This window comes from Pristiophorus japonicus, chromosome 4, assembly GCF_044704955.1.
Source record: "Pristiophorus japonicus isolate sPriJap1 chromosome 4, sPriJap1.hap1, whole genome shotgun sequence".
Classification (NCBI taxonomy): domain Eukaryota; kingdom Metazoa; phylum Chordata; class Chondrichthyes; family Pristiophoridae; genus Pristiophorus; species Pristiophorus japonicus.
Genome location: NC_091980.1, coordinates 46,667,127 through 46,682,133, shown reverse-complemented (window position 1 = coordinate 46,682,133; position 15,007 = coordinate 46,667,127). Strand labels below are relative to the sequence as shown.

Sequence of the window (15,007 nt, the reverse complement as noted above, 5' to 3'; positions counted from 1 at the left end):
AAATATTTGACTGTTGGGATGTTGTTGCTATTATCATTATTACTGTTATCATTGCTCTTATTGGGCCCAAATTTTCCCAAGAATTGCCCCGTTTTTTTTTGGATTAAGTAGTTTTTTTTTGGAGTTACTTAAAAGTCGCAAATTTCCCCATTTAGCTTGCTCCAATGTAAGTCAGTTAGTTCAGTTTTTTTTAGTTTAGTTTGTTCTTTCCAAAAGGGGGCGTGACATGCCACTTACGTCTCTGCTGGCCATGGAAGCAAATTTGGCCAGCTGAAAGTTACTCAAAACTAACTTAGGCCCGTGTATGTGGCCACTTTTGTAGGCACAGAAAAACCTTACCTACATTTAAGAAATCAGTGCAGGTAGTCAGAAATAGCGGGGAGGGAGTGGGGGGGTGGAGAAGGGGGGGGCGGGGGGAGTGGGGGGGTGAGTTTGAGGATTCCAAAGCTCGAAAGACCTCACATCAGCACAACATCTTCAGCACAACAGCTGCACAACATCACCACAAATAAATGAAAGATAAATTAGCTACAGAAAATAGAGCAGTCCTACCTTGCCGACTGTAGAACGCACCGGCTAGACCTCCTGCAGGGCTAGGGGCGGCAGGCACGCATGACCGTAAAGGTGAAGGATTTTTACTTTTTACAGTTGACCCTAAATGTTGCATGGTCCTAATGGAGGAGGATTCAGTTTTGATGCAAAATATCGTTTATTGTAAATTTTACAGTGCACTTCAATGATACAAACAACAACAACAGCAGCCACAGCAGGAAAGAAAGTCTGCACCCATCCCTTACCCACATCTTGGGGAAAGTACACTTCCTTATAGGGCCGGTGATGGTGGTGGGGCGGGGGGGTTGGGGGCCCGGCTTGGGTCTGACCGGTGGCTGGAGCATGGAGTGAAGTGGGAGTGAAATTTGAGTCTCCGGCCTTTGTGCCCTTATTGCAGAAACCAGCTCCCTCATGGCATCTGCCATCATCTGCACACCCTCTGAAATGCCCACCCTGACTTCTCGTCTTAGTGCAGAGATTTCACCCGATAGTGTGGCAACCTCATCACGTACCCCACTGATGGTTGCCATGAGTGATCTTGTGAGGGCATTGGTCTCCTCACCCAATGAAAAAACCTGATTAACTTCTGCTGAGGGCTGCCTCTCAGGAGAGACTGGTCAGCTTCTCCATCCCCTCGCTGTGGGTCTACCTAGTGGCACCCTCTAGTGTGAGGCTCAGGCTGGGACGGTGGGGGACTGGGTGTCCCAAGTTGCATTTCTCGACCGCCACTCGGACCCGTGACCTCGGAAGGTGTGAACCCATGGAAGGTTGCTGAGGAGCTAATGGAAGATTCTGGCAGTGTGATGCCCTGTGATATGTCATGATCAATATCGCGGTCAGCATTCTCCTGACCACACATTTCCATGGACCCCTCCTCCCCTCACCCAACGTGTTCTGGAGCGCATGCAGCTGGATCCTCAGGATCTTGAGGAGTGTCGTCTTCTTCTGCAAAAGACAACACAACAGTCAAATGGTTAGCAGCATAGGAGGGGGCAGGATGGATGGCATGAGTAGTCTCATGCATAACAGGCCAGTCAGCAGATTGATTTGAAGAGCCACCATGCATTTTAATGACTCACCCTCACCCTCGCGTGTGGGTCCAGCTTGTGCAGAGCTTATTCTTTTTCTGCCAGTGCGAGTCAGCAAGGCAGCAACCCTCTGTTCCAGGGCTGTCAGTTGGTGCAGATTTGGCAGACCTCCTCCTGTTCAAGTTCTCTCCTTCTTGTTGTGGGCCAATTGCGTCTGCAAAGGTGAAAATATTAATTGTCTGATGGGTGGGACACATACAGATGCTTACATTTTCCACTGCAATTCAATTTAAAGATGAAGCTATTACTTACACTCACTATTTGACCAACGTCCTGCCATTTTGTCTTCCACTGGCTTCCAGATCGCAGTGTTGACCCCAGCGGAGAATTCTTCGGCAACGAGGTTCCATCTTTTTCTCATTTCCTTGGGGGTGGCCTTTGATGGACCACTCTTGCTATAGCCAGCTCCAGCCATTTCTCCTCAATAACAGTCAATAATTTCTCCACTTCCTCATGGAGGAAATTATTGGTTCTTCTTGCACACTAAGCGCTATTCGTCTATTAGACTCAAATGCAGGTAATGTTCAAAGATCACACTTAAACCTCTCTTACACCTATCCAGCAATCCTTTCCACTCTCTCGGCCACACAAAAATCAATATTCAGACCTCAGCTTTATATATGCTCCATAGCCACTTATTCTGAGGATGCTCTCCCTTTAATTGGCCAATTGCCAAGCTTCCTGTTTCACTGCGCATGTGTGCAGACTGAAGCGGCCATTGCGCATACGCGCACACTCAAACGGTCCTGCGTGCCCCTGGGGGCACTGCACGACATGCTGGGCCCAAGCTCCGCACCCCCACCCCCCAGACTCTGCTGTGCGACGCCGCTGAATCCGGACGACGAGGGAGTGGCCAAATTCAGAGGTAGATTTTTGGCGCTTTTCTCCTCCTGGAAGTCGACGCACCACGTCGAGATACGTCGCTCTAAGCCACTGGGGAAATTTGGGGCCTTAGTTATTAAAAATGTGTTGAATGTTGGAGGGGGGATGCGAGGGTGTTTTTGTACTGTTATATTTTTATCGTTATTGAAAATTTATTATGTGAAAAATGTTGTTGGGAGTGGGGCAGGGGGGGGAAGATAGGTGTTATAGTTTGTTTAAACTTTTTTTTACCTCCATTGTTAAATTATTAAAAATTTTTATTGAACTTTACAATTGTTGTGCAGTGTCTTCTAATAATGTATGGTTAAACATCAATACAAGGGTTACAAACAATGGCCAGGCCAGGCAAGGCAAGGATGACGTAACGCAACTGTAACTGTCACCAATGTAACTTCACGCAAAGTGTTCATTTATGAGATGCTGACTCAAAAATCTTGCAGCTGCGTAACTACCGTGGGGGTGGGGGGCGGGACGGATTAATCACCAGGCTGATTGTCCTCCCCGAGGTCCTCATCCCCCTCCTGCTCTTCCTCTTCCACCTCCCCTCTCTCCTGAGGTGGACCAGTGGTCCCATCTGGAAAGTGTTGTCCTCTCCTGATAGCTAGGTTATGCAACATGCAGCACACCAGAATGAACTCAACGATCTGCTCAGGGTGGTATTGAAGGTTGCCTCCTGAGTGCTTCAGCACTCCAATTGTCTTTGACAATAATGCATGTGGCTAGATGGCTTTCGTTGTAGCGCTTCTTGGCTTCTGTCTGGGGCTTATGCAGGAGGGTCATCAGCCAGCTGGCAAGACCATATCCTTTAGCCCCCAGCATCCAACCTTGACCATGTGGCTGACTCTTAAACAGGTCAGAGACAGTGCTCTCACGCAAGATGTGCGTATCATGGATGCTCTCTGGAATATTTGCATTTACTGCCATGATTATTTGCTTGTGGTTGACAATGAGTTGCACATTCAGGGAGTGAAATATCCTTCGGTTACGGTAAAGCTCTGCATCCAGTAAAGGTGCTCGCAGGGCAATGTGCGTACAGTCTAGTGCTCCCTGCACCTTGGGGAAGTCTGCTATTCTTGAGAACCCCAAAACCCTCTTACTTTGTGCCTCCCTGGTCATAGGGAAGTTTATAAAGTCCATCCTGCATGTATAAAGGGCTTCAGACACCTGTCGAATGCAGCAATGTGTGGCGTGCTGAGAGATGCAACAAATGTCGCCAGCTTAGGCCTGAAAGGAGCTGCTGCATAGAAAGAATGTGTCGCAGTAATCTTGACCTTAATTTCAATGGGCAGTGCGGTCCTGATGGTGCTGATAGGCTGCAGATCTCCCTTAATTAGCTGGCATATCTCTGATGACCTCCTTTCGGAAGTGCAGCCTGCTAATGCACCCGTTATCGGACAAGTCCAGGTATGATCGCTTATCCCTATAAATGTATTGGGTGCAAGGTCGCCTCCTCCTCAGCAGTCCACCACCTTTTTGATTGGGCACATAATGATCTTCAATTAACCTTCTCCCATCTCTATTCTGCAGCAAGTGAGTATTGATTGAGAAATTACAGGTCCCATCACTATAAATTCCCAAATCAGTCTTCAAAATTCTTAAATTGTCCTCAACAAACACAATATATACTTAAAATTGACCACAATGTGACTAGATGATTAGCAAGATTTTAAAACGACCTTAAAATCACTCAAGAATTACTTCAATACTCCGATCAATTTGAAGCAGGCTTTTATTAAACGTCCTCCGATTTACAAAATGGTGCCCAGACCACTGGGTTACCATACATAAGAACATAAGAAATAGGAACAGGAGTAGGCCATATGGTCCCTCGAGCCTGCTCCGCCATTCAATAAGATCATGGCTAATCTGATCATGGACTCAGCTCCACTTCCCCGCCCGCTCCCCATAACCCCTTATCGTTTAAGAAACTGTCTATTTCTGTCTTAAATTTATTCAATGTCCCAGCTTCCACAGCTCTCTGAGGCAGCGAATTCCACAGATTTACAACCCTCTCAGAAAATAAATTTCTCCTCATCCATGTTTTAAATGGGTGGCCCCTTATTCTAAGATCGTGCCTTCTAGTTATAGTCTCCCCCATCAGTGGATACATCCTCTCTGCAGCCACCTTGTCAAGCCCCCTCATAATCTTATACGTTTTGATAAGATCACTTCTCATTCTTCTGAATTCCAGTGAGTAGAGGCCCAACCTACTCAACCTTTCCTCATAAGTCAACCCACTCATCCCCGGAATCAACCTAGTGAACCTTCTGTGAACTGCCTCCAAAGCAAGTATTTCCTTTCATAAATATGGAAACCAAAACTGCACGCAGTATTCCAGGTGTGGCCTCACCAATACCTTAAATAGCTGTCATAAGACTTCCCTGCTTTTATACTCCATCCCCTTTGCTATAAAGGCCAAGATACCATTGCTGATCACTTGCTGTACCTGCATACTAATCTTTTGTATTTCATGCACAAGTACCCCTAGGTCCCGGCGTACTGCGGCACTTAGTAATCTTTGTCCATTTAAATAATAACTTGCTCTTTGATTTTTTTCTGCCAAAGTGCGTGACCTCCCACTTTCCAACATTATACTCCATCTGCCAAATTTTTGCCCACTCACTTAGACTGTCTGTTATTTTGTGTCCTCCTCGCACATTGCTTTTCCTCCCATCTTTGTATCGTCAGCAAACTTGGCTACATTACATTCAGTCGCTTCTTCCAAGTCGTTAATATAGATTGTAATAGTTGGGGTCCCAGCACTGATCCCTGCGGCACCCCACTAGTTACTGGTTGCCAACCCAGAGAATGAACCATTTATTCTGACTCTCTGTTCTCTGTTAGTTAGCCAAACCTCTATCCATGCTAACATATTACCCCCAATCCCATGAACTTTTATCTTGTCCAGTAACCTTTAATGTGACACCTTGTCAAATGCCTTCTGGAAGTCCAAGTACACCACATCCACTGGTTTCCCTTTATCCACCCTGTTCGTTACATCCTCAAAGAACTCCAGCAAATTTATCAAACATGACTTCCCCTTCATAAATCCATGCTAACGCTGCCTGACCAAATTTTGCTTTTCCAAATGTCCTGCTACTGCTTCTTTAATAATGGACTCCAACATTTTCCCAACCACAGATGTTAGGCTAACTGATCTATAGTTTCCTGCTTTTTGTCTGCCTCCTTTTTGAAATAGGGGCCTTATATTTGTAGTTTTCCAATCTGCTGGGACCTCCCCAGAATCCAGGGAATTTTGGAAAAAAAACAACCAATGCATCCACAATCCCTGCCGGTACTTCTCTTAAGATCCTAGGATGCAAGCCATCAGGTCCAGGGGATTTATCTGCCTTTATTCCCATTATCTTACTGAGTACCACCTCCTTAGTGATTGTGATTGTGTTCCTCCCCCGCTATACCCCCTTGACTATCCACTGTTGGAATATTGTTAGTGTCCTCTACTGTAAAGACTGATACAAAATATTTGCTCAGAGTTTCTGCCATCTCCATGTTCCCCATTACTAATTCCCCGGTCTCGTCCTCTAAGGGACCAACATTTACTTTAGCCATCCTTTTCCTTTTTATATACTTATAGAAACTCTTGCTATCTGTTTTTATATTTTGTACTAGTTTACTTTCATAGTCTATCTTCACTTTCTTAATCATTTTTTTTAGTCGTTCTTTGATGGCTTTTAAAAGCTTCCTAATCTTTTGTCCTCCCTGTAGTTTTGGCCACTTTGTATCCCCTTGTGTTTAATTGGATACCATCCTTTATTTCTTTAGTTAGCCACAGATGGCTATCTTTTCTCTTAAACCCTTTCCTCCTCACTGAAATATATTTTTCTTGAGAGTAATGAAATATCTCCTTAAATGTACACCACAGTTCATAAAAGGTCAGGTGAGTCAAGCTTTTCTTGAGCGTCTTTTTGGGTGGGCGCTCATTTGGGCGACATATGGGCGAAATTTCGAAAGGACCGCTCGGCAATAATCTGAGAGATATTTGGGCCGTGCACGAGTGATGATGTCAGATTTTATTTTAAAAAAATGGGCGGGAGAATCAGCAAATTCTTGTATGCCGAATGTTTCGCCGGCGAGAAATGGGTGGTAGTTTCCATTTATCATCAAATATGGGCGACAAACTGAATCTCGGCGATTATATGGGTGCTAAATGAGCGGATATATACTGAAAGTTTAGCCTTATATCTACAGTTGCGATGAATGGATCATTCTTTTTTTGAAATGGTAGAGTGGGTGCTGCATGTGGTTCTGACATCGGTCCAGTGGTGGTAACTAACTGAAGCTTACATTTATAAGGGCATCTTGGGCAACAACAATGTGAGCAGTTGGTTCTGCATTGGTGTCGTCACCAGCCTCCTCTTCCTCAGATTTGTCCGCAGTGGTGTAACTATGCCAATGCAGCGGTATTGGGGCCCTCGCCTGAAGTGGGGCCCCCACCACCTGCTTCCTCGCGAACTCATTGGCGGTGTGGCTCAGCTGGAAAATGCTCTCGTCCATTTTCTTGATGAAAGTTTTGAACCCGTCGACCCTGCTCTTCACCTCCTGTAGGTCGAGGGGGCTCTGCGGGGTGCTGAGCGCCAGGAAGAAGTTGCCCCCCACCAAGTCGTCCTTCTCAGCTTTCCTCTTGCCCTGCTTCCAAGCCTTCTCATCATTGCAGGTGAGAAAGTGCTGGAAGGCGTTGCAGCGGGCCAGCACCGGGTGGCTCGCCATGTGGTTCATTCACAGGGTCAGCCCTTTCTTCCGCTTGGAGATGAAGTCCTCTTCGAAGCGGCTGGTGGCTTGATTCTCGGGGATGTGGGGCACAGAGATGATGGGAAACTTCTCCACCAGCTGGCCGTACAGCTAGTCGAACTGCTTGTAGCACCGGTTGACCGGGCACTGGGTGTGGCTGGGCACTAGGCGGTACGAGATGTAGCTCTTGATGCCCTTGAACTTGGTCTGCTTGGTGGGCTCATCGATGGAGCTGGCAAACGCGCAAGGGTTCTCCTGCCACTCGAGGCTGTGCGGGCCAGCCGCCACGCAGATCTTGTCGCCGTCTTTGACGAAGCCGGACACCTCGCCCAGGATGAACGCCTCACCGCCCGACTTGACGAAGGTGGAGAAGCGGTTGAGGTTCCTGCTGACCATGGCTGTGCTCTTGGAGGAGGAGGCGGCGGCTGAGGAGGAAGAGGAGACTGAGCCCCCGACATTCTGGCCCGCGGTCCCCGTGCTCACTCAATAATGGCTCGTCCCTTCGAAATCAGAGAACCCACTGCTGCCTCCCCTGCTCCCGCCGCCCCGGACAGCGGCTCGTCTGCCACCGTCGAGTTATCGTCATTGCCACTGCTTGACGCCTGGTGCTGTAGCCCCGCCAGGCAGGACCAGCCCCCCGAGGCCGCCGCTGCCCGTTTGGGTGAAAGGCTGGGGGGCAGAAGGTGCTGGTAGCGGGGCAGGCCGGCAGGCGGAAGCCACTGGGGGACTGAGGCTGAGGCAGCTTTGGGCTGTTGTAGCCGCCAGTCGGCACGTTGGCATAGTGGGAGGCCGGGGGCTCGGCAGCACTGGCACAGACACCGACACCAGGCACAGCGTCGCCCCCACTCCCGACCCACAGGATCTGCACGTACGAGACTGAGAAGAAGCCTCTCTAGCCGTGGCTGTTGGCCTCATCCAGTCAGCCCGTGAGGTCGTGGTCACGGTACACGGTCAGCACCTCATCCTCCTGCACCGAGATCTCGCCCACATTCTCACTCTGCAAATCGTACAGAGCGCGAGCCTGGAGCGCCATCGTCCTGCCGTCCGCACCCGGCTCAGCTCTGCTCCTGGACCCCGCGGTAACCCCCCACCCCGTAAATCCTCCCACACAACGGTCCCGGCTCCCCCTTACACCGGCTCCTCCAGTCCCCCAACTCCCTCTTCGGCCCCCCCGGACCCCCTCACTCGAGGGCCGGCTGCACTGTTCTCTGTTGTTCTGTGATTTTTAAAAATCTATGTTTGCATTGGGGCCCACATCCTCTAGTTATGCCATTGTCTGTACCTTGTTCCTCCTGCAGCTCCAATCTTCATTGTGCGCAATGTCGTGCTGAGTGCACGAGGCACATGCTGAAATCAAGGTCACTCAGGACCTGCACTTTTATTACACCGCTCTCGAATGCCACACTTGCCGGAGACCTGTCTTTATATACCTGTGTAGAACAGGTATCCAGTGTCTCCTGCAAGTGCACCCCTGGTGGTAAGGTATGCTTATTGTTACAGGTCATATCCAGTTACAGTCATGTATAGCATGGTAAGATACAGTTATATACAGTAATGTGAGATACATGACATCACCCTCCCCCAAGGTCTTATTGTCTTTATAGATTCAGTCTCTCAGGTGGTCTACGCTCTCGCATGGAGCATCTTAGTTGTGGTTCAGTTGTTTGCCTTGGTGCCTGTTTTTCTTTCGGTGTGATTGTTGGTGTCTCGCCTGGGCTGTCTGTTGGGATTGCCCTTTCCTCAGGTTGTTCCCTCTGTCTGTCCATCAGGTGTGGTGTGAGTTCCACATTGTAGTCTGCTTCTGGTTCGGCAGTGTTGTTGGTGAATCTACTTTTGACTTGGTCTACATGCCTCCGGCAGGTTTGGCCATTGTCCATTTGTACCACCAGTAACCTGTTTCCTTCCTTTCCTGTTACTGTTCCTGCAAGCCATTTGGGACCCCTGTCGTAGTTTAGCACAAACACTTTGTCCCCTATCTCTTTCCACCTCCCCCTCGAATTTCGGTCATGGTACTCAGTTAGCTTATGGCGCTTTGCCTCAACGATTTCATGCATGTCTGGGAGGATTAATGAGAGCCTTGTCTTTAAGGTCCGTTTCATCAATAGTTGCGTGGGGGGACTCCAGTCAATGAATGCGGACGAGATCTGTATGCCAGCAGCAGTCGCGACAGGCGGCCCTGCAGCGTGGGACCTTGGATTTTGAGCATGCCTTGTTTAATGATTTGCACTGCTCTCTCCACCTGGCTGTTGGAGGCCGGCTTGAATGGTGCCGTCTTAACGTGGTTTATGCCGTGGTCACTTGTGAAATCTTGGAATTCTGCGCTGGTGGAGCACGGACCATTATCACTGACCAATATGTCAGGAATTCGATGCGTTGCAAACAAAGTTCCAAGGCTTTCCACAGTGGTGGAGGTGGTGCTCGAGTTTAAAATGGTGCATTCGATCCACTTTGAAAATGCATCTACAACTACGAGGAACATTTTGCCCATGAATGGGCCCGCATAGTCTACGTACACCCGCGACCATGGTTTGGTGGGCCAGGGGCTCAGGGGGGGCCTCCCTGGGGGCATTACTGAGTTGGGCACAAATGGTGCACCGTCGGATGCAGAGATCCAAGTCGCGTCAATGCCAGGCCACCAGACATGGGATCTGGCTATGGCCTTCATGAGAACAATCCCCGGGTGCTCGCGGTGGAGCTCCCGGACAAATGCCTCTCTGCCTCGCAGAGGCATAACTACTCGGCTACCCCAGATCAGGCAGTCTGCTTGTCGGGACAGCTCATGCATGCGCCTATGGAAAGGTTTGATTTCCTCGGGGCAGGCATCGCGAGTCTCTGCCCAGTCATCAGTTAAGACACATCTTTTTACTAAGGATAACGTGCGGTCGCTGGTCGTCCAGGCTCTGATTTGGCGAGCCGTCATGGGCGAACCTGTGGACTCAAAGGCATTGATTGCCATGACTATCTCTCAGTCCTGTTTGTCAGATCCTCTGTGGTCGCCAGGGGTAGCCTGCTAAGCACGTCGTCACAGTTGTCTGTGCCTTATGGTGTAGTCGTAAGACACCAGCATGAATGCCCACCGTTGAACGTGCGCCGAGGCGTTGCCGTTTATTGCCTTGCTCTCAGATAGTAGGGACGTGAGGGGCTTGTTGTCAGTTTCCAATGCGAACTTGGCCCCGAAAAGGTATTGGTGCATCTTTTTGACACCGTACACGCACGCGAGTGCCTCCTTCTCCACCATTCCATACCTGCGCTCCGCCTGCGAAAGTGACTTGGAGGCATAAGCTATGGGTTGTAATTTACCCGCACCATTGACATGTTGTAAAATGCACCCGACCCCGTACACTGATGCATCACATGTAAGAACTAACTTTTTACCTGGATCAAAGAAAGCCAAAACACCGTTGGAACATAGAAGGTTGCGTGCCTTATTGAAGGCATGTTCCTGGGCGTCCCCCCAAAACCAATCACACTCCTTTCTGAGTAGCACATGGAGAGGCTCCAGCAGCGTGCTTAAGTTCTGCATAAAGTTCCCAAAGTAATTGAGTAGCCCGAGAAAGGCGTGCAGTTCCGAGACATTCCGGGGCCTGGGTGCCAGGCGAATTGCTTCTGTTTTGGACTCTGTTGGGTGGATTTCATCAGCGGTAATCCTTCTGCCCAAAAATTCAACCTCGGGTGCGAGAAACAGGCACTTGGATTTCTTAACTCTTAGGCCTACCCGATCCAACCGCTTAAGTACTTCCTCCAAATTACGGAGATGGGAGTCGGTGTCCCTGCCCGTGATAAGTATGTCTCCCTGTTGCGCTGGAATATAGCAGCTGCCGACCTGATGCCAAATGGGCATCGATTGTACATGAAAAGGCCTCGATGTGTGTTGATGGTGGTGAGTAGCTTAGACTCGGTCAGCTCTTGCGTCATATATGCAGATGTGGGATCTAGTTTTGAGAAAAGTTTTCCTCCAGCCAGTGTGGCAAATAGGTCCTCCGCTCTGGGCAGCAGATATTGGTCCTGTAGGGAGACTCTGTTTATGGTAGATTTGTAATCCCCACAATTCGCACGGATCCATCAGGCTTCATGACCGGGACGATGGGACTTTCCCAGTCGCTAAATTCCACGGGTGAGATAATGCCTTCCCGCAGAAGCCTGTCCAGTTCATGTTCAATCTTTTCCCTCATCACATAGGGCACAACTCTAGCCTTGTGATGTCTAGCATCCTGTGTGATGTAGATTTTGACCTTAGCCCCTTTGAAGGTGCCCACACCTGGCTGAAAGAGATGTTCAAATCGACTTAGAACTGTTGAGCAGAAGGTCCATTCCTCTGACGACATGGCGTGATCATCATCCCATTTCCAGTTTAGTTTTGTCAGCCAGCTTCTCCCCAGCAGTGCTGGGAGATCTCTGGGGACAATCAACAGGGGAAGTCGGTTCACTATCCCTTTGTGTGTGACTGAGAGTATGGCGCTGCCGATGACTGGGACGATTTCTTTGGTATAGGTTCTTAGTTTGGTGTCGACCCTTGTGAGTTTTGGTCTGTCTCTTTTGTGCGGCCACAGCTGTTCAAATTGTTGAGCACTCATGAGAGAGTGACTCGCTCCCGTATCCAGCTCCATGTTGACGGGTATCCCGTTGAGTAGGACCCTCATCATTATTGGAGGCGTCTTGTTGCAAGAGCAGTGGCCATTGATAGTGTTGACCCGCTGTACCTCGGTGTCCCGGGCACTGTCCACACCATCTTCTGGTCTGCTTTCCGACCCCTCCGATTCGTATACCAGCCGAGCTGCTGTTTTTCTCCACATGCGGGCCAGTTGTCCTATATAGTTGCAGTTTCTGCAAACGGCATGCTGAAATCGACACCCCCTTGATGAGTGCCTTCCCCCACATCTCCAGCACAGACCACTTCCATTGTTTCCAACAGATGAGCTGCATCTGGCTGATCTCTCTTGAGCTTCTCTCAGTTTGTAGTGGATTGCTCGCATTGTGGGTTGATGAGGTGTGAACGGCCGTTCATGTGGGCCTTGATGGCTTCTGGTGCCACTGCCTGCTGTTGAGGGCCTGCTCTCCTGCCTTTGTCTGTGTGTGGGGGTAGCAGCTTGTTTCACGCTGTGAACCCCTTGTTCCGATGTTTCGTTAGTTGTCGTACCCGCAGTGTAGTTCAACTTCGTTTCTTCTTCTCATGCCAAGAATGTCTGTGCAACCAGTACTGCTGCCTCTAGGGTCAAGTTCTTGGTTTCTATGAGCTTTCGGAATATGCCTGCGTGGCCTATTCCTTCAATAAAAAAGTCTCTCAGTACTTCTCTCCTTAGTTCATCGGAGAACTCAAATAAGCTAGCCAACCTCCGAAGTTCCGCCACGAAGTCTGGTATGCTCTAGCCCACACAGAGTCTGTAGTTTTAGAACCTGTGTCTGGCCATGTGTAGGCTGCTCGCTGGCTTCAGGTGGTCTCTCACCAGTGTGCTCAACTCTTCAAACGACTTGCTTGCTGGTTTCTCGGGTGCCAGCAGGTCCTTCATTAAAGCGTATGTTTTTGAGTCACAGCTGGTCAAGAGATGGACTCTTCTCTTGTCTGCCTTGTTGTCGCCTAACCAGTCTTTGGTTACAAAGCTTTGCTGGAGCCTTTCTATAAAGTCCTCCCAATTATCTCCAGCATTGTATTTTTCATCTGAGCAGTTGGTCGCTATTCTGTGGATTCTGTAATCCCATAACTCGTCGCCACTGTAAAGTCCTCTCCCTGCAGTACAGACTCACACGAGTCACATGCTGAAGTCAAGGTCACTCAGGACCTGCACTTTTATTACACCGCTCTCGAATGCCACACTTGCCTGAGACCTGTCTTTATATACCTGTGTAGAACAGGTGTCCAGTGTCTCCTGCCAGTGCACCCCTGGTGGTCAGGTATGTTTATTGTTACAGGTCATATCCAGTTGCAGTCATGTATAGCATGGTAAGATAGTTATATACAGTAATGTGAGATACATGACAGTATTTGCATGACTTTTAATCAGCTGTTCAATTGCCATGGTGTTCTCACCTTAGTTTCAATAGTGCATTTCAGGAAGCCGAAGAAATCCATAGATATGCCATTAAAATTAAAAGTCTGTTGAAATATTGCTCTCATTGAGCAATTGGTATATTTTAATTGGTAACCCGCCTCTCCCGAGAGGGTTGCGTACAACCAGCCTTGCGTTCCTGAGTTAAACGTGGTATTTGGCAGGGGGGGGGGCGCAGGGGGTTGGAGCCAGCTTCCAGATGCATTTGCATTTTTGCCAAACAACCACCTAACTACATCTAAACTCACGTGCTCCTCCATGTTAAATGTCACCCCCCGCCCCCGCCAGTGTCTGCTCCATGTTAAAAGTCTTCCCCCCACCCCCCGCACGTGTCTGCTCCAGTCTGTCAATGGTATAAATCTGGTCACCCTATTCTTACTTGGTTAGATCAGGTATCATTTAGGTCTGAGAAGCTTAAACTAAGTGAAGACGCATTTATGGTAATGAGACTAAAGTTTCCACAAATAACTTTTTTTTTTCCAACTTAGATAAATTCCCTGCCACCAATGATTTCATTAGAAGCCAGGCATGGAGAATTTTTCTGTCTATTCTCACCCACACATCTGCCTATCTCACCCACACACCATTACATTTGCATTAAATTTCTAAGATTTTAAGGAAATACATCTTTTGCAAAGCTGCATGTATGCTCTTATATGACTGCACTCATCTTATCTATTCAGTCGTAGCCAGAGAATCTCCTGCAATGGCTTCACTTTCAGCTCTGAGAGTAGGCAGGGCACAGAATGTACTCTGGGTGGGGGACTTCAATGTCCATCAGCAAGACTGGTATTACCACCACCGACTGAGCTGGCTAAGTCCTGAAGGAAAAAGCTGATAGACTGGGCCGGCGGCAGGTGGTGAGATAATCAAACTTACTTGACCTCATCCTCACCAATCTACCTGTTACAGATGCATCTGTAGCAGTGACTACCACAGTCACTGTGGAGCCGAAATCTCATCTTCAGATGGAGGACACCCTCCATCATGTGTGGCACTACCACCGTGCTAAATGATGATGGTGATGACGATGATGAAATGGGATAGATTCAGAACAGATCAAGCAGCTCAAAAGGGGCTTCCATGAGGCGCTGTGGGCCACCACAATCTATAACCTCATGACCTAGCGTAACGCTCACTCTACCATTACCATCAAGCCACGGGACCAACCCTGCTTCAATGGGGTGTGTAGAAGAGCATGCCAGGCACAGAACCAGGCATACCTAAAAAATAAGCTGGCAAACCTGGAATGCTGCAACACAGGGCTACATGCATGCTAAACAGCGGAAGCAGTATACTATAGTCAAAGCTAAGCGATTCCGGAACCAACTGATCAGATCAAAGCTCTGCAGTCCTACCACATCCAGTCATGAATGGTGGTGGACCATTCAACAACTAACAGCAGGACTAGGCTCCATGAATATCCCCATCCTCAATGATGACAGAGTACAGCATGTGAGTGCAAAGGATAAGGCTGAAGTGTTGGCAACTATCTTCAGCCAGAAGTGCCGAGTAGATGATTGGTGGCAAGATGGATCCAAAATTGGCTCAGAGGCAGGAAGCAAAGGGTAATGATTGATGGGTGTTTTGCGACTGGAAGGCTGTTTCCAGTAGCATTCCGCAGCTCAGTACTAGGTCCCTGGCTTTTTGTGGTATATATCAACGATTTAGATGATAATATTTGAATCTGAA

The 15,007-nt window shown here is 48.7% G+C and overlaps 1 pseudogene; it reads right to left on the bottom strand.

The window, feature by feature from the left end:
- Positions 1-1,907: 1,907 nt before the first annotated feature.
- Positions 1,908-8,304, bottom strand: LOC139262046 (sorting nexin-18-like; annotated as a pseudogene).
- Positions 8,305-15,007: the final 6,703 nt, after the last annotated feature.